Source organism: Haliaeetus albicilla, chromosome 13 (genome assembly GCF_947461875.1).
Source record: "Haliaeetus albicilla chromosome 13, bHalAlb1.1, whole genome shotgun sequence".
Lineage (NCBI taxonomy): Eukaryota > Metazoa > Chordata > Aves > Accipitriformes > Accipitridae > Haliaeetus > Haliaeetus albicilla.
Genome location: NC_091495.1, coordinates 15,510,490 through 15,528,027, shown reverse-complemented (window position 1 = coordinate 15,528,027; position 17,538 = coordinate 15,510,490). Strand labels below are relative to the sequence as shown.

The following is a 17,538-nucleotide window of genomic DNA, read 5'->3' as shown; positions in this document are numbered from 1 at the left end:
TCAAGCTTTGTAGGATGTATATGTTGCAAAGGGAAAAATAAAAGGAGAAATACCAAGAACTCTCTAACCAGCAAGGACTAGTTGCACATGTAACTTATTAGCTAAATTTGTCCAAACTACAGAGTGCTAGAGAGAAGCACATTCCTTGAAAATAGTGGGGTTATTACATTATACATGTGAGACAAAAGGAAAATAGAGAATAGGAGATACACACATTATTGCCTGTGAGTCCAGAGGAAAGTTCTGATGACAATTTAATTTTTTAATGTCAGGAAAAATCATTCTTTTCAGTCACACCTTTATGAATTTCAAAACTGAGCAACCTCCCCCCTACTTCTAGCTTAATTGATTTGAATAAAAATGCAAACATACAATTTTTCTTTTGTTTAATAAAAGCTAGAAAAATTCAAATGACACAAAATGTCTTCAAAAATTTCTTACTTTAAAGCCACACACACAAAAACTCATTGTTATCAATGTTGATACTATCTTTGTCCCTTATTTATCACCCAGCCCTAGCATTTTTTCTGGGTGGGAGCAGTGCAAGGCAAACACTCATGGGCAAACTGAAGTGACAAGCAAGCAAGCAAGCAAAACAGAGCAAAGAAAATGAAAAGTGTGTACTTGCTCTGCCACCTATGCTGCAGGATACTGAGGATATCATAGCTGCATTGAGTTAGTCCTAGAATTTTAATTGGTCATTATAGAGGAAATCTGACATATATTGTTAAAAAGAACCCCCCCAGCTCAGAAAAGCTGGAATAAATTAACATGTTGCAATCCCACTGACACCACCAGCATCATTCATTCCCAGGGAGAAAATGGTGTGGTCTTTTGTTTTGTCAGGTAGGATTCATTCCTTCAATTTCAAATTCTCTTTCAAATGTTAACATGTCTAGATGGCATAAATGTGGCAATCTGGAGACTACCATACAAGGGAGGCAGGCTTGCTTGCTACAGGGCTTCTGCACTTTGGGTCCTCCGTGTCTGGGGTGCAGACTAATCCAAGGGGTAGAGGCAGTAGGGTTAGGATATGTATGTTATGGAATATGGCAATCTAGAATGGCCTTGTGGTTATTTACTCAGAGAAAGTGTGGTGCCATCTCTCTGTGATTGTATCTATGCATCTTTTTACATTGCTTTTAAAAATAAGCAAAATATCCAATCTCTAAAAATACCAACTACTCAAAAATATACAGTTCCTTAGGGAAAAGAGGTTACAACATAATTGTGTTGTACAAATGTTTGCCTGTCGTCTGTTTGCTCTTTCCCCGCAGTTTTAACTCCATTTTACAGAAGGGCAGAGGTCTCAATCAGTGTCAAGTTCTTACAAGTCCTGTGCAAAATGGGGACAGCCCACGACCACGCATGCAGCAGCGCTGCCCTGGCCACACTACGGTCTTTCTTGCCAGGTGCTGGAGGCACAAAGGGCAGGGAGGGCTGGTGGTGGTGGAGAGCTGGAAAGCAGACAATGAGGCTGAAGAGACAGAAATCCATAGGAAATGAGGCCTCTTTAGTTTGGCTGCCTGTGGGTCAACTTGTTAACTGATTTATACCATTTTTTTCCCCTCAGTTCTTGAGTTCTGCTGAAGATTATTTTTCTGCCAATGAGGCTTTCCAGGAAAAGACTGCAGCACTTGCTTCTAAACTCCTGACAGTATCATTTATATGCTGAACAAGGGGGCACAGAAAACAAGCTTTTTCTTATGTTTTGCTTTAACCTTGCTGATGCCTTTTCGGTGAACTGTAAGCCAAATTCTTCATTTCACTGATTTAACAAGTATGTAGATACTGACATCGCCAGTCCTGCTTTTCCAGGTCAAGATCAGGTTTTGTTGGAGACCAACTTAGCCTGCAGACCTCCAAGTCTATTTTCTCATAAACGCCAGTCTCACGGATTTTAGTGGGAGAGCACCTGTGGGCTGGGGGCTTGGTACCTACCTGTGTGTAGTACATACTTGCGTTTAATTCTGATATGCAGCTACCCTGATGGTTATAATCCTGTCCCACAGAAAGCAGTATTAAGTACAGGGCCTGTTCCTATAGACTCGGTTCAAATGTGGTTAATCAAATGAATTCATATTCTGTAGGTTTCAGTACTCCTGAGAGTAACAGAAATCCAGTGACACCAGCAAATTGTGATTAAAAATGCAGAAAGCCTCATCAGGGAATGATTGAAGCTTTCCTACTTTGTTTTGATTAATATTTAATTCTAGTACAGACAGAAGCAAGAATACAGTTGAGGCTGAAAAAAGCATTTGTTCTAATGAAAGTGTTTTGCTCGCTAACAATATTATCACTCAGTGGATAACAAAAGAACTGTGAACTCTATTGATTTAAAGAAACCCCACAACTATTTAGGAAACCAAATATATATTTAGGGTCCTAGGCAACAAACATCAGCTACCTGATGCACCCCAGGACAGAAACACACATTCATGATTATATACAGTAATACCATTTCACGGTTTGTCTGGATGAAAAGCGTTAATTAAGTTTGTGTTGTTGATGTCCAGATCACTACAATCTAAATACATACAAACCTGGGCAATCTAGTCCAGACAAAGAGAAGCACCTTTCCACCTGGGAGGAAATAACAAATGCTATCACTCACCCAGCGGGTGCGTGGGGCAAGAGGGCCCCGGTGCAGTCAGCTGTCAGGAGCATGGCTTCTGCGGGGCTAGCTGCCCACCCTTGCACCCTCCCTGGCAGCGGTAACTTGCTGGAAGCCCACAGCCCACCTCTGTGCTTTGCTGGTTATGGCATCTACAAAAGGGAAAAAGGGCTTAAGTGAATCCAGTAACTGTTAATGCTTCTTACTACGTCTTTACAGGTATGCTTTGGCTGTGATGCAAATCATTAATTTAGATTAATGATGCCTCAAGCTCAGTAACTGACATTCTGCATCATCTTTCTAAATCTAAAGTTTTAGAAAGATCATCTCAAAATTAAAGTTTGAGTTAGCTGCGATAGAAGGGAGACAATTTCTGCCATTCCTTGCACCCAAGCAACCAGGCAATGTTACACTCACTGAAGTTTCATAAAAGATTGAGATCAATAAATCCTTTCTACCTTCTAGTAAGGAAAAAAACATGATGTGCTGCTGTAGCTTGGGAAAATATAAACTTTGAGGACCTACTTCTGATGCCATTTCAGAATTGCTTTAATGGTTTGCCTGCTGTCCTCATTGTAATGGTTTGTATCACCGTCCAGGAAAAATATACTGCAGCAGTGTACTTATTCATGATGAAAATTCCACATGGGTAACACTCAGGAATATTGGAACCAGCTTATATGTATATGCACATATAGTTAGAATTACATTTTTTTTAAACAAAATCATAAAAAAAAACCCAGTAACTCTGTCTTGAGCCTAATAAGCACAGCAATGTCACAGTCCAGAAGTGTATAACTTTGCATATTTAAATATATCTGTATAAATATTCATCTGAATAATTTTATCTGCCTCAAGAATTTAAAAAAATTATCCAAACAGAAGTTCTTTGCCCTTTAGGTAGACTTCAACTGTTAGAAAAAGCCCAGAATCCAAGCCAACAACATAACACCAACAATAACAAAAATATTTATTCTTTCTGCTGAAGCCATTACCCAACTTCCCAGCGCTAATCCTGAACTCTGCCTCTTGCTAGCACTGTGCTGTAAGTACGACAAAGGGCAGACAAGAGTACCAGACAATATAAACTGAAACGCTAGCTTGAGCGTAACCGGAGTACTGTGTTCTGCCAGACCCTGGCGAGCCTGAGCTCGCGCAGCTTTTACTGGCAGGTCATTAGAGAAAGCTCAGCTGTGGTTACTGCTCAGGCGGGCAGAGCCAAGGGCACCGCGGGACGGGGGCCAGGACGCCCAGCACCGCGCACCCCGGGGCTGCGGTGCCTCCGTCAGTCTAGTAGGGGGAAAGTAATGCGTGATAATTGTGCTGCATGACTTAATTTAGAGGAAGCCCTGACTTACAGAAACAGCAGGTTCTGTTTTGGGAAGGGACAGACCCTCCGGACCTACCGAGCACTGTGGGAACAGTTCTGTTGCTTTTATTCACACTAAGCAGGCCTGTTCCCCCAAGCAGACCCAAACAGTTACATGAACTCTGTATAAATAAGGTTATAAAGCTACTAATGTTCTTTAACCATAAAGAGATAATACCAACCATGAAACCTGAGGGGCTTTTTCTTGTCTCCTGCACATATGAAAGATGGCATTAAAAGAGATTAGTTTAAACCACTTGCAATTTCCTTCATGCAATAAAAGATTTTCTTTGCTTGGAATTTCCTATTTATGGTGTGTATTTGGACTCAGTATAACATAATACTTCCCTCAGTATCCCTGCTTTTAATGATGCTAGCAGTATTTGAGCCATTCATCAAACGTGACAATTGGAACAGCTAGGAGTTAATGGGAGCATGAGCAGTTTGACAAACACAGTCTATTTGACAAGGCTGAGGTCAGGACTAAAAGAACTGCTCTTGGTTAAATAAACAGAAAAGCAACAAAGTAAAAGCAAAATCTTTGCAGCCATTTATCAACTTTAAAAGCCTTTTTGTTATAAGAAACGTAAAGTGAAGCTGCACACAGAGATGGCAATTAAATGGGGTTGGAAGAATTCAGTTGGCCTCTTTTTTTAGGTGAAATTAAAAAGCCCAGTTAAAACTGAAGGATTATGTCCGTAAAACTGACATGCAGCTACCTAATACCGAAACCTACACTTTAGAGCTATCTGCTTCTGCACTGACTGACTTATTTTAAAGAATCCAGCCTTTTCTGAGATAACAGACTGATTCAGGTGGCATTGAAAGGAGAACAATATGACAAGAGACGACTTTCCTGATGTCTGCAAAGCAGGAGAGCACTGTGTACGTGTGTTCAGGACCACAGCTGAGACTCCATCTATCCATTGCTGCTTCAATAACAAATGTACCTGATATTAATCTATGCAGGGGCCTTCCAAAGAGACTTTGTAAAATATCAGAGGTTTGTATTTAGACACAATATTGCCTGTAGGAAATTCCTGGATGTCAAATGACTCCTGGAAGCTAATAATTATCGCACCCACTAACTTCCTCCCTTTACTTGGTTTGTGGACCATCTGGGTTTTTTTGACTTGGGGAGATTAGTTTGGGCTCATCTTTTTTTTTCCTCTGTCCAAGCCTCTGGAGAGTCTTGGAAAAGTAGAAGCGCTGAATCCATTCTTGTGCTCCCTGAGTAAAGTGGCTTTCAGAGCATGCAGCGCACACATGAAAACAAAGGATAATTTCTCTACTCTTTTCTTTTAAGTGCACATAGGCATGCACAATCAAATCCTTACCATCCTGGGTTCAGTCTTGCATCCCATATACGAAAGAGAGTCTCCAGGCATTATAGTGTTGACTTCAATGGGAACAAGACTGACTTTCCTGTGATTCAGCTTTCCTGCTGTTTAGATTTGGGAATGAAAATATTCTCATGACTAGATAAGACAATACAGATTTAGGCACTTGGAAATTCTTGGACATTATAGCTATGCAGAGTATTTTTTTAATCATTTGCCTACCATTACCTTATGTAATCATTTATATCACTGTCCAGAAACCATCAGTACCATTAGGGAATTTCCATCAGAAGAAAGTAATCTGGCAAAACTCAGTAAGCTTTTGCAATTCTGAAGTTTCAGGAAAGGCCTTTATGGCTTTTGGGCTGGACATGTTGCCAGATGAAAAAGCCCTTTTCTTTTGAGACTTCTCCATCCTTTCTATTGCTTTCATGCTTTTATGGCTATTGGCAGTTTAGAGACAATAAAGAAAAAAGGCATGTATCGAGGCACAAAGACAGCAGAATGACTAAGAGTAGTTATAAATTTACAGATTAATTTTGTGCATCTTGTTTCTCTAATAACTTTTCATTTTTTCTTTCATAAAGCAATTTGTACAACTAACTAATATATTTAACAACTATTGCTCCTGGAAAATCATGAAAGACTTCTTTTCCTGGAAGTGATTGATTATAGTCTGGACAAATGAAATAATTTTCCCTCTTCTCTTCTCATTATGCTTTGAGAAAGACACCCATTACAGGAGCACTGTGCAGCCATTTGGAGCTAGGAAATGTATTCCATTTAGCCTGTCAAACAAAGTTTAACTGCTGTCTTAACTCTGCCTCTTTTCCAAACCTTCTTTTCAAGACTACACTAATATAACCTAATTTTGACAGAGCATTCTGGATTCTGAGCAGCTCTGACTCTTGAGCTCTTTTCCATCTGGAATGGGCTTTTCATCTGCTTAATCCCAGGGCTTTCTGGTTAGTTTTGTTTAGTTGTTTTGTAATATACAACCTAAAGTTGTCTTAGAAAATAATTTATAGCACTCATTTGGAGTCCTTTTTGGAACTTTCTATTTGGGGGAAAAAAAAAAATCAACCAAACAAAGCTCAATCCTAGTTTTACTTTTCAATAAAAATGTTTTTACCCAAAATACTGGCATGGGTGTCTGAAGACTGCACCCTTCTTTCCAAAGTCAACAACACAAACATCTTTTCTAATGGACATAAATAGTTACTTTGTGTCACGGTTACATTGTGTTTGGTTTTTTTTTCTGTGTTCAAAAACATATAAAAATACATTAAAAATGTTCAGTGTGACAAACATTCAATAGTATGATTGTACCTAACCTACAGTAAAGTAGGATCCTGGAACAGAGCATAAGAAGAGTGATGCTAATTTTAAGATGAAACTTCATGAGTACATGCAGAATATATACAAATTACATTACTAACATATTTTTACTCATGTAGTCACATAATAGTGAGGTCTGGATTCAAAGATTCAGGAGATCTTCTACAGTCTTATATCTCTTGTAAACGTTTTATGGATGGAATTATTCCTCAGTGCTATACAAAGAAAACCCGATTTCACAAAGGAGGGTTTGTTACCTACTTGAATATTGGTTGGCTTTTTTTTTTTAAACTTCTGTGATCAGCAGTGTGCTAAACTGCTTAAGGAAATCAACCCCATTCATGCTTTTACCCTCTTTTCTTAACCAAATGGAGTTGGTGCTGAGAGATTTTCACTGCAACAATGGTAAAAGTCTTCCCTTTAGTCTAGTCGTGGGGAGGTGGAGGTTAGGATCAAGATTTTATTTTCACTTTGCAATATTATTGCAATCAAACAATAAAAACAAAGCCATTATTATTATTATTATTATTATTGTTATCATTATCATTATTATATTCATCCACTGACAGCCTACCAAAATCCTTTCCAGAATTCATCTTCACACCTTCTCCATACTTGGTCTCCAAGAAGGACCCCTAAATAAAAAGCAGTATGCATGAGGCACAAGGAGTAAGAGGGACAGGAGGACAGAGCGGTTTAGGAGAGTCTTGCTTTGGCCAACGCGAGGATAGGACTCTCAGGTGCTAATGACCAGGCTTTAATTAGTCCTCAAATCAAGAACTAGGAAAAGATACATGCTACAAAATAGGAATTGCATCTTTCTGGTTCTCAGGAGATAATATTCCAATTTTTGTTGTATTTTACTTTAATAATAGTCATTCAGTACACACCAAACACACTTGTTCACTATGTTTATAATTAAGTTAGTGCATTAATAGAAAATACTACTTTTGTGCCACATCAGGTTATGGTGACTAATAAATCTTTTTTTTAAGCTATGTGTCTGTATGTATCCTTTTTCACTGAGAGAAACAGTAAAGTAAATTTACTTGACAGTTACTGATCTCCTAACAACTACACAAACTGCTACATTAGAAGCTTTTACTATGTATGCTATAGAGGGCACAGAGCAGTGTTCAAATCATTCATCTCTCTTGTCATTATTGCTATTATTTGTTGTTAGTCAAGTACCAGAAATGTACTAGGTCTTGTAATACCACTGAGTGGCAGCCCTGTCCCCACATTTATGAAGCCTTTTGATTTTCAATTTTACTAAAACTCCTAAATCACACCAAGCAGGTAATGACGGACACACCACCAGCTAAATACTTTTACACTTGGGGTATGGAAGCCGAATGAGGATATGAAAAGACACAATTTAATGGGGGGAAAAAAGAGGGGAAACCTTTTGTTTGTTTCTTTCTTTTCTTTTTTTTTTTTTTTTTCCCTTTTTTTCCCCCTTTTCGTTTCTTTGGGTATTATTTCCTGCAGGACAGGCCACAGAGTAGGATTTTACTCAATAGGGACAGAATAATATCCACCCCTTGTTATTCCCCCTCACTGTCTCTGGGCAGCACGGATGAACTGAGTCTTTAAATAGCATGTGAAGAGATAGAACAATATGCCACATACAAATGAGAGGGACCTCATAGACATGGTTTCTCCAAAATTGTCACTGAGATGAGATTCTTCCGGGTAGGTAAGGATATATGATTACAGATATAGGCAGAAAGAAAATTGGGCAGTACCTTGAAGACTGCAAGCAAACTAATGGAAAACTTTTCTGATTAAACTTTCAGCCCAGTTTATCTGGCTTCTATGGCAAGTTATAGTATTAATCTCTCATTTTTCACCAAAACATTATGGGGGAGGGGGGATATGTGTCATTATTTGACTCATCTGAGGGTTGACAATATTTCAGTATTGTCCACTGGAAAATGAAATTATCTAGATTAAAATGATGGAATGAAATTCAAAGTGCAGGGACTCTGATTTGGCTTGCTTTTTGATAGTGACAATGGGCAGAAAAAGCTTTTTATCAAGATTGCTGCATAGTCACAAGAAATAATTTGCTTTACCCTCAAAATATTTTATAGCTAGAAATTTTCTTCTCAGCCAGACTTCTGTAATTCTATAACTTAATTATAGTTGCCTTCATAAAAAAAGAAACACTTATTAAATAGCTAGACACTGACCTAGACTCATTTTATGTAAAAATTTACATAGAAAATAGTGATTTGAGACGGTAATCACTTCTCCCTCCTATATCCAATCTGTTGGGTCAATTAATGTGGTCATAAGAGACTACTTTCCCTTTAAGCTAACTCTGAGAAAGACCAGAGCAAAACCAGGCTGCAGTAAAAGACATTCTGCAAGGATGCTGGGCACTTGGGTCATGTGTTAGAGCTCCAAAACCTCTCTTAATGCACTGCAGATGTTACTAAGCTTTGACTCTTTTTAGCTATGTTTTCATTTACTATTTAGGTGGTCACTGTGTTACAGTGTTGCCAAGAGAGCTTTTGAATCAGCTTAAGATGAGAATTAATTGTATTAATTCATCTAGAAGTAACTGAAAAGACTGAAAGGGTCAAAATATTAATTGCAGGCCTTCTGTTCTGAAATGAGTAGCTAAACCAACAGACAAGGCACAGTTCACCCACTTTAGTGAAGAGTTTTTATTCGTGCTCTGAAATTGTCACTACCAATTAACCCACTGGGATTTTTTGCTGGAGGAAAAGAACTGATACAACTGGGGTCTCCAGAGTCAGTTGCAAAACAGATATTCCAGAGAACCTGAAAAATAGCAGCTTCAAGTAAAGGCTCATACATGCTTCATTTCCTTTGTCCCCAAGCCTTTCCAGTCTGAGAAAATTGTCTGCTTACTATGGCATTTCTACTTATAATCACATTTTTTAAATTCAGCTCTCAGCCTTCATAATAGTGTTGTCCTTAGGAGGAGTAGGGGACTGAATACTTGTGTACCTGAAAGGCAGAAAACACTGGGTCAAAGATTTTACCAAACACTGCTCCTGCTCTCAGTGTTAGATGTGTAAGTGTGACTGGATTTTGCCTGTAACTGCAAACACAGTCAAAAAATCTTAAACTTGAGTTAAATGGAACCTTTGACTTATTTGACGTGCCAGGGTACTGCTGATGTTCAAACTAGTATCACTGTTCTTTTGTACTGTCAAGCAGTCCCCAGAGGTTATGGTTACTATTGCCTAAATCAGGCTCATTTGAGAGGAACTAATTCAAACATAGATAACCTGAGCAAACACTAAAAAAAGCATTAGAAAACATCTAGAGAAAAGAAGCTGCTGGAAGTTTATTGCCCCTAATTCTGTTAATAAAATAGGCTACTGGGCTCATTCTCCTGAATATTTAATTTTTCTTACAAGGGAGAGGAGCAGCGGGGAGGAGAAAGTGACTTTCCCACCCAGAGGAACGTCCTAACAAACACATGTTCCTCCAAAGAATTTGACTACTGGTGTTAATGGGGGTTTCCTTCAGAGAATGACACAGATGTAAGACTTGAGGCCTGCTGCACCATAAGCTCTGCCCTCAACTTTATCCAAATAAAATAGTAATTTTTTACCTACAACCCAGCTCTGTTTTTGTGTAAATGGCTGTACAAACTGCAAAGCAGGAAGAAATCAGGTCCTGATATTGTAAATAGAAACAAAGTACCCTTCAAGCCAACAACAAATGAGGACTTAATCTTACATACTGTCTGCTTGTTTGATAAAAAATTCAGAATATAATCTGTATTGATAAAGAAATTAGACAGCTACAGCCCAAATAAGTATATGTTATTCATGTATGAGAGAGAGATTGTGTACATCATGCACATAGGCTAAAAATATATTCTGCAAACTATTTGCAGGCCAGCCCTCAATCTTCTGCCATATATGAAAGTTATATCAGTGTTAACTCAATGGCTAAAACTGTGTTGGAAGAGAAAACATCAGGTTTTTCTAACAACGTTTATATGCCTTGGCCATGTAAGTTCACCACAGTCCTAGAGCTGAAAGAAATACCAGTACAACAGTGTTTTATGTCAATTCTTGAACCACTAATACAAAAGAGTGTAATTTATCAGATCCAAAGGAAAACACTATCTGACAGTGTCCAAAGTACTACTATTCATTACATATCTAAAGGCTACTGATCAATAGACAGCACTATGCTCTTTCGTTCAATAGGTTCAAGCTTAACTGATTTTCATGGCTTCTTGAATGCTTTTATGACTAACAAGGCATGATCCACATAGTGCTTTGTCACCGATTTGCACATAATCTAATAAAGTGACAGTAATAAATCACAAGTATCATTAGTAAGTCACCAACAAACAAAGCAGCACACTGGAATCAATGTGGAAAATGCACAGATATTCCTCCAACTACTTTGGTAAGTAAACAGGTTAAACACACAGTATTAGTTAAGAGCTTCAAGTTCAATTCATAGAAAATACATACATCTGAGCTGTTAGGGAGTTGGCAAACACTGCTTCTATGTTTCTTCAGGGCAGGTTCTTAGAGAAAAAAGAGAAAGGGGAAAAAGAAAAGAGCTGAGAGAAAACTAAACTCAAATTGAGCAAAGAAAAGCTTGGAATGCAAGAATATAATCCAGTTTGGTGATGCTTATATACTGTTAAAATCACATTTGATGCCTATTTACTTTATTATTTTGTACCTCATAAATACCTACAGTAGCTGAAACTGTCAGTGGTGCCACTTCAAAGAGCAGTGCCCCTAGGAGCAAGAGCTTCGAGGTTTAGTCTAGCCACAGTGTGGTTAAGGTTATCACAAGGTCTCTTTAAATCTAGAATCTAGTTGGCATAAATCCATGAAAAGCACACATACCTTCAAATGCAAAATTCAAGATTCATTTACTTACTCTTCAGGTGTGGATTTAACAAAAGCTGGGCATTTAACATGCTAACAAGCTTCCACAGACTTCATAGAAAAATACAGCTCCAAGATACATACAGCAGAAGCAAAGCAGTCATTTTGACTCCATCATCACTACAAAAAATGCATACACTTAACAAGTATTTACTTGAGGTGGAATCCTAGAAACACAAATTTGTAGCTGTCACACAAGTTAGCTGTTTGGGGTTAACGTTAAACCTCAGTAGCACTTTCTTCTATAGTGAATAGAAAGCCAAATTACTTAGGTTTAGATCATTTTGAATTAAAAGCCAAAAGTTGTTTCTTTTGCTTTCAGTTCCTAAATTTAACACAGAAGTGGTAAAATTACAAGAGGAAGTCAGCTCCCCTGGCATTTTTGCCCTGACCAAAAATTTTTGTAAATACCACAGGAAAGCTTTTTCCTACAATATTTTCAATTCAATATTTTAAGGCTTTACTTGTCCTGATAAAAGGATCATCTGAATTCTTGAACATGAATGTGAATCAAATTCCAACTAAAATCTTTAGGTGCTTTTCAACCACTTCTCTGGTGACCCTTGAGCAAATTAATGTTTGTGTCAGTGGCTTGAGGCAAAATGCATAATTAGAGCCAATACTAAAACCATCTTTCCTCTCTCTCAACCTCAGAAACAAAGTTTAATTCAATACTAATAGCCATGGAAAAGAAATAAATAAGGTAGTGGCTAAGACCAGAGTAAGGGCTTTCCCTCTGAAGACTAGAGGACGACTAGACCTTGGTTTGTTACAGCAAAGGAGACAGGTATTACGGGTGGTTATTTACATGCAAAACTCCCGGACTCTGAGGTAAACCATTCCCTTCTCACCTGTTCTTGAGAAATACAAGTCCTTAACAAATACTCAGCATTTTTCCTTTAAGGTGGTGAGGAAAACTAATGAGGCAGGACCGACGAGCTGATGGTGGTAAGGAAGCCACTGAGCCACAGGTAGGAGAGGAGGAGCGAGGTGTGTTCCCAGCAAGGACCACTGGCACGTCAGAAAGCCCTGCTCCTCTCCGCACAGTCACCAGCCTTTCTGTAACAGCCTGACACAGCAGCCAACGTCCCCAGCAGCTACCACATCCAAACATTGAGACCTGGGAGTTTTAAATGGATGTGTGTGGAGTTCTCTTTAGCATACAGAAACACTGAGACAGCAGTGGGAGAGGAACTTGCCCCTCCCGGGAAAATGCTGTGGGTAAAACGTGGAACGTGGGGCCATGGCAGCAGTTCCTACAGCCATGAATTGGACCTCAGTACTTCTGTGTTTAAGGAAAGCAAAACTTTTTGCCAAATCTAAATGCTTCTACATACTATGAATTTTACCGAAAGAAATTATTGGACAAAAATGAACTTTTTCTTAAGAGAAAAATTAATTTATATGAAAAAGAACAAAGAGATCTCGTTTAAAAAAAAAAAAAAGAGAGAGACCTTAAGGAAGTTAGTGTTAACAAAACAAACCTGATGCTTAAAGCCATAAAGTGTGACCATCACTCTCTCTTCTTGAGCATGTGACTTTGTTATTTTTGATCCAGAGGTCACTGCTTACTTTAAAAGTGACTTTGCCTTTTGGGCAGAGATGGTCCTGGGGGCCAGATACTCAGCTGAACCACACATAGATACACATGAAAGTGAATATTTTTAAAACTGCTAAAATGTCTAAAAACTTTTGAAGGTAGTTAGGCTGCCTGCTGACATTTGCCCTGCATGTACTTCCTATACAATGATTTGTTTTAATGTGTTGTCCTTCATTAGTTTAATTATTCACTTAAGCCACAGAATTACTTTTTTAATGCTTATTCTCATATCTGTGTAACAGTATAGAGCCCCAAAACCTTAGTGCTTGTCTTCTCAGGACAAATCCCTTCACAAATGCTTTTGATTGCAGTTAAGTTTGCTAATGTTCATCTCTCGTTTTTCCTATGCTCATACGCTTATCCCTTTCCCTTTAACAAAGGTTTAAAATAGAAGATGCATTTGCCCTCACCACTCCAAGACAGCCCTTCCCAACATCTTCCAGGCAGACCCAAAACATAAAACAGAAACAAACTTTTTCCTCCTGTGCAAAAGACAATATAGGAGCGAGATCTGGTTTAAGCAACACCATCTCCTTCCCCTGTCTCAGTTTCAGTACTGCCCTTTGATTTTTCCTCCCGAGATGCTTACTCACAACATCCCCCGCAACGCCCACGCCACCGCGCAGCAAGCGTGAGCTTTGCAGCCAAAGAGGGAGAAGGCTCAGACCCAGAAGACGTGGTGCGGCAGCACAGCCTCACCCTCTTTGATCTCCCTCTCGTGCCCCACCGTCCAGCACGACGCTCGATTTGCTCTAGGGGTGAAGCTCGCCCCATGCAGAGGGGCCCACACAAGGTTTGCTATGCTGCTTAACCCCACGGTTATGCCGGGGAGGGAGGGAACGGCGGGGGACCTCGGATAATCAGCAGTGCGGCCGAGCCCCCAGCCCCCCCGCTCCGGGACACTGCAGTGCCGTCTGCTCTGGCTCCAATTAAGTCAGCATAGAGGGGATCTGAGAGGAGGTTAGGGGAGGGTCTGCTGGACCCACGCTCCTGCGGCTGTGTTGGAAATGAATTCCCATATACTGGGTGCAGATGGGCCACAGCCCCTTTTCCAGGCTGCAGCCTGCAAATAAACTTAGCAGCAGCTGAGAAGGGGAACCACCAGAGCCTCATGTGTTTTATTGGGTTCTGTGTTTCTGCGTATGGGAGTGTTCCCTCCCCTCGCTAACCCATGCAAATCCTTCTGCAAAGTCCCATAAACAAAGCCGTGGATATAATTTTGAATGAGAAACTTGCCACCAGGGAAAACGGCGGTCAGGAAAAATACAACATACCTTTTTCTCCAGGAAGGGTGTTTTGGTGTGTTTTCATGGATTAAAAACAGATTTTGCTGGTTTGAACAAGAAGGCAAACTTCTGACCTTTTTCCACATAATAAACTCCCCTCCCTCCCCCCAGTACTGGTCCCCAACCTGTCCTAAAATAGCCAAGTGGAGCACAGAGCCTGTAAGCAAAGACGGCCTTATTGCCAGGTGCGGATGTTTGTCAGCACAGCACAGACACGTCCATCTCTGAGACCTTGTGCCCTGGGCTCGATCCAATAAAGTAGTCAAATGTGTGATTAGCTTTCTGTTTTCAAGAACTGGCCCTCAACAGGACCTGAAAGCAAACATTTACATGAATTCTTTTCCGGATCAGCCCTGCAGAGCTTGGTACTTGCTGGTTTGAGATGCCAGTATACACCAAAAAAAAGTTTGTGGCTGAGAGCAAGGATCTTTTAAAGCAAAGCATGACCTTTACAGCTCCATATGGAGTTCAAAGTTAGGGGAATCTGCATGATTACTTTTAGTTTAGCCAAGTGAAATCAAGTTGAAGAAAACTTCCTACTTCCAAATCTGTGCCCAAATGGAATTTGGGTGCCATTTTCGTTAGTGAAATAAATTTAATGAGATAAACATGCTGACTTCTTTTCAGACGCTTGTGCACTCAGTAATCTTTGAACTTGCAGTTAAATGGGGAATGCAAAAAATGAGGTACCCAGTACCTGAATTATATCTGAGAAATCATTTTTAGACAAACTGGCTGCACTGTAGCCAGGGGCTCTAATAATACATGTGAGCAGCAAGATACGTCCATGCACATGTCTGCAGATACAAACAGGTAAGGACAGAAGACAGTGGACTGATGCTGCACTGTCAACCTTTCTGTGAGAAACTACTTTTTTCTTCTGAATACATTCAATTCTTGGTGACAACCAGCACATGGATAGATTTTATGTGGTTTGTACAAGGCTGCCAAGTAGATCTCACTTCAGTTTTTTATTCAAGTGAGTAGACAAATCCACAAGCATCATCTTTCTACTGTCCTAGATTAATGTAATAGCCTTAACTTCTTTTTTCTAGATGTAAATGTAGTAAAGAGGTTATTGATAGAAATGTTGAGAGAATAGTAAAGACAGAATCCATTTGTTGTCAAGATTTTATCAGATAATCAGTAAATTTATAGAATATCAGTAAATTTGAGATACTTAATCAAGCGGCAGTCTAATACTCTCCCTGATGATTATGATGCTGCTGGAAAAATCACACCATTGCCCACATTCATTCTGGTTGTTTTCTCTTTCAGCATTAAAATGAGAAGCCCCCCCCCCCCCCCCCCCCAAAAAAAGAAAAAAAAAATATAGCTTCTCCCAGTGGTCCATAAAATAGATTAAAACAAAACTGATGATCCGCCTTTTTGTTTGGTGGTTTGGAAAAGTTAGACAAAAGGATAGGAAAGGATGAAGCAAAAAACAACTCTCCCTCTCAAATTAAAAACACACAGAAAAGAGCACCAAGAAAAGAAAAACATGTTAAGGTAGTACAGAATCTAGGGCCAGGCAGCTGCCTCTGATCCATAAGACTTTTGTTTTTCTTTTCTAGGTTAGTTTTAAAACCCATTTGGGGTTTGCTACGTACATGGGCCAGTGTCTGTGAGGATGCCAGTGAAATATGGAAAGGACTGAGGAACAAGCTATTTGAAGCTTTAACTACTGAGCTCTTTTCTGTTTGCTTTGGCTGTTGGAGCTGTGGTAGGTGTTTCCCATTTTTAGCCTTCACACCTTTATGATGTTTGGGTTGCACATTAGAAATATTCCAGATGCTGTGGACGGAGAGTTCCCCTTGGCCCAGGGAAGAAAAGGTTTCAGTGTCCTATGGATTTCCCCTCTACTGATCAGGAGACTTCACCTAACGTTACAAGGGCTGAGCTTTGTGGTGATGGTGTTGATGCCTCCACTGGCTGCTGTAGCCTGGAACCAGTGAACTGTGAGCCCAAGTCTTCTGAGCCTTCTTGAAGAACAACAACAACAAAGAATCGGTAAAGGCTTTCAAACTTGATGGATGATAAGAGCCGATCTTTTAATTTAGACCTATAAAAACTATGCTTCTCCTGGCCACTGCCACTTGGAAGTCAAAGGTAACTAATGCTCAGCAAAACAGGTCCATGATTTGGCTGTTCCTTAGGCTGCAGGTGTGACCTCCATGCTCTGTGAAGGACTCTCTGCTCCACCTATGCCAGGAAAACCTGCCACCAGCAGACCCCACCATCTGACCTCATCAATCCAGGGCAAGAGTCTAACTGTAACACACTTCAGCATGAAATTTGCTCACCAGCTCACATTCACTGAAGAGCTTGCATTTAAAATTAGCATTTTAAAATGTTACTCATTAAAACTGCCTACAGAAAATACTTTGAAGCAATGACCACACCAATGCTATATTTCTTGTGTGAAAATATGAGCTTAAAAATAGAGGGAAAAGAGTCTGTTTTACTCTGGTTGCCTGCATCTGATAGCTTGCTGTATCTTGTCACTACAGAGACGGGTCTCCCCTACAAAGCCAGAGTATCAAGTATTAGGATTGTTTGTAACCCTCTGTAGCCATAAAAAGCAGCATAAGGCCTGACAACCCCAGCTGGCCATTTGTTCTGTAAAATAAAGCATAATAAGCGTAAACAGTACAAGTGCTGGAAGCAAAGGTTAGAACTGCAGAATGATTGAGGGATGTCAGTGCCCATACTGTGCCTGCTGCGCTTGATGGGGACATCCTCAGTAGGGACTGCCGCTAGTATCCGTATTTCACTTTCAGACATACATTACGCATTGTAAACATTTTCTCTTGGCCCTCTTTATACTCATCCTTGGCTAAAAAGTCTTCAACAATATTCACAAAATGGGGAAAAAACCCCACTGCCCCTCTATTTCCATCCTGGAGCCCTAACTGGCATGACTGCCCTGTGTTTGCTTCCCTCTGAAGTAAGGTAGCAACATGTGTTAATTAAATACCACTATCTCTTGTTTCTTTCCCACATTTTGCTGTTTACTATCTAGATGTCCTGCCATCTCCTGTTTTTATTTGTTTTTATATGCTTTCATCTTCTCTTTCACTTCTGCCT

General features: G+C 39.7%; 1 long non-coding RNA gene across 1 annotated transcript in view; it reads right to left on the bottom strand.

The window, feature by feature from the left end:
• The window catches only part of LOC138688589 (uncharacterized), a 181,266-nt gene that overhangs the window by 29,294 nt on the left and 134,434 nt on the right, over nt 1–17,538 (bottom strand). Inside the window, exons 4-7 of the long non-coding RNA XR_011327464.1 lie at nt 11,558–11,685; nt 7,236–7,296; nt 5,321–5,427; nt 2,615–2,766 (exon numbers count right to left, since the gene is read on the bottom strand). This is a non-coding gene — a long non-coding RNA (uncharacterized lncRNA). The remainder of the gene's footprint in view (nt 1–2,614; nt 2,767–5,320; nt 5,428–7,235; nt 7,297–11,557; nt 11,686–17,538) is intronic.